This window comes from Heloderma suspectum, chromosome 6 (assembly GCF_057233095.1).
Source record: "Heloderma suspectum isolate Gila_16-S chromosome 6, 16-S_ref, whole genome shotgun sequence".
NCBI lineage: Eukaryota > Metazoa > Chordata > Lepidosauria > Squamata > Helodermatidae > Heloderma > Heloderma suspectum.
Genome location: NC_139463.1, coordinates 111,660,604 through 111,662,936, shown reverse-complemented (window position 1 = coordinate 111,662,936; position 2,333 = coordinate 111,660,604). Strand labels below are relative to the sequence as shown.

The window sequence follows — 2,333 nt, the reverse complement described above, 5'->3', positions numbered from 1 at the left end:
CTCTCACTCAAATCACTTCAGCTTTGGAGGTGGCTAAAGTACAGAATCTATTCTGTAGGTCCATTAGGGATGGGTGAACATATGATGTTCAATGTCATTGAGGTTCTCTGGATTGTTTCTCAAAGCTTGTTTCAGCTTGTTGGCATTTCCAAATACTACCATCTCTCTCTCTCACACACTCTCTCTCTCTCTCTCTCTCTTTCTGTCTCTCTCTCAAGAATTGTGCCGGCTGCTTCTATGAGGTCAGAAACTCTACCATGGAGAGGGAGCAAAGGGTGCATTCAAGTGGGCAGGGAGGGGAGGAGACTGGAGAGGCTGGCCTCCTTCCCTGCCCTCTCAGAACAGATTTGTATATACATCAAGTCAAACATCCAACAGAATCATCCCACTCGCTCATGTATTGAAAATGTCTAGCAGGAGGAGCAGCGGAAGTAATGATCACCGATGCCACTCCTTCTGGTCTGCACTGGACACTCATAAACATCCAAGTTCAGAGGCTAACAAGCACTGAGGATGCACCTGATTTTTCTTTTTTTATTTTACATTTTCTTCTTCTTAGTTGGTCCCTGTTGTTCAGCTCAGGCTTTACCACAATGATATAGCACTTTGGGAAAAAGATACAAGCCAATAACCCAGCACTGGAGGCCAAGATGGAAAAGATCTCTACACCCACCATGTATTTGCCTTTGGTACTTAGTTAGGATGGAACAAAAGACAACCAAACACTGCAGAACACCAACATGCTTAAGGTGATAAATTTGGCTTCATTGAATCTGTCAGGTAACTTTCTGGCTAGGAAAGCTACACTGAAGCTGACAATGGCCAGGAAGCCCATAAAGCCCAGGACAGAGTAAAACATGAGAGCTGAACCTTCATTACATTCCAGAAGAATTTCATCAGTCATGGAGTGGTTGTCAAAATCTAGAAATGGGGGAGTGGTTGACAGCCACAGAGTACAAATAGCCATTTGTATAATGAAGCAGGAAAGAACAATAGAAGTTGCCAGTTTTTTCCCCACCCATTTCCTCATGCTGGACCTTGGTTTGGTGGCCATGAAAGCCAGAACCACAAGGATGGTTTTGGCCAATATGCAAGAAACAGCCACTGAGAAGATGCTGCCAAAAGCCGTTTGCCGAAGGAGACATGTCACCTTCTCAGGTTGGCCGATGAATAGCAAAGCACAAAGGAAGGAGAGCAGGAGAGAGATCAGGAGAGTGTAGGTGAGGTTCTGGTTGTTGGCTTTGACAATGGCAGTGTCCTGGTGCTTAACAAAGATACCAAGCACAAAAGCTGTGAGAAGAGAAAAGAAAAGGGCAATAGTGGCCAAACTCATCCCCAATGGTTCTTCATAAGACAAATACCTTATATCCTTTGGAATGCAGAGGTTCCTGTTGTGGCTTGGATATTGTCCTTCCGGGCATGGAAAGCAGTTGTCCATGTCTGAAAAAGCAAGCATGGGTTAGTTCTCTAGACACAGAATTCCAGAGCCTCAGTATTATAAAGCCTAAAGCAACCTGCAAGGTCAAAAAAAAAAATCCAAGTTTGCAAACTTCTCTTCCTATTATATTTGCAGATGACACAGAATTGGGCGGGATTGCTAATGCTTTGGAAGACAGAAACAAAATTCAAAGTGATCTTGATAGACTGGAGTGCTGGGCAGAAAACAACAGAATGTCATTTAATAGGGATAAATGCCAAGTTCTGCACCTAGGAAAAAGAAACCAAATGCACAGATAAAAGATGGGGGATACATGGCTCAACAACACTACAAGCGAGAAGGATCTTGGAATTGTTGTCGACCACAGGCTGAATATGAGCCAACAATGTGATGTGGCTGCAAAATAGGCAAATGCTCTTTTGGGCTGCATTAATAGAAGCATAGCTTCCAAATCCCAGGAAGTACTAGTTCCCCTCTACTCAGCACTGGTTAGGCCTCATCTGGAGTACTGTGTCCAGTTCTGGGCACCACATTTTAAGAAGGAAGCAGACGAACTGGAGAGGGTTCAGAGGAGGGCAACAAAGATGATCAGGGGACTCGAAACAAAGCCCTATGAAGAGAGACTGAAAGAACTGGGCATGGTTAGCCTTGAGAAGAGAAGACTGAGGGGTGATATTATAGTGCTCTTCAAGGACTTAAAAGGTTATCATAGAGAGGAAGGCCAGGATCTCTTCTCGATCATCCCAGAGTGCAGGACACAGAATCATGGGCTCAAGTTACAGGAAGCCAGATTCCGGCTGAACATCAGGAAAAACTTCCTGACTGTTAGAGCAACACAACAATGGAGCCAATTCCCTAGGGAGGTAGTGGGCTCTCCCACACTGGAGGCATTCAA

General features: G+C 44.6%; 1 pseudogene; it reads right to left on the bottom strand.

Moving 5' to 3' along the window:
• Positions 1-490: 490 nt before the first annotated feature.
• On the bottom strand, positions 491-1,438 carry LOC146342533 (vomeronasal type-2 receptor 26-like; annotated as a pseudogene).
• Between the last annotated feature and the right edge of the window lie 895 nt (positions 1,439-2,333).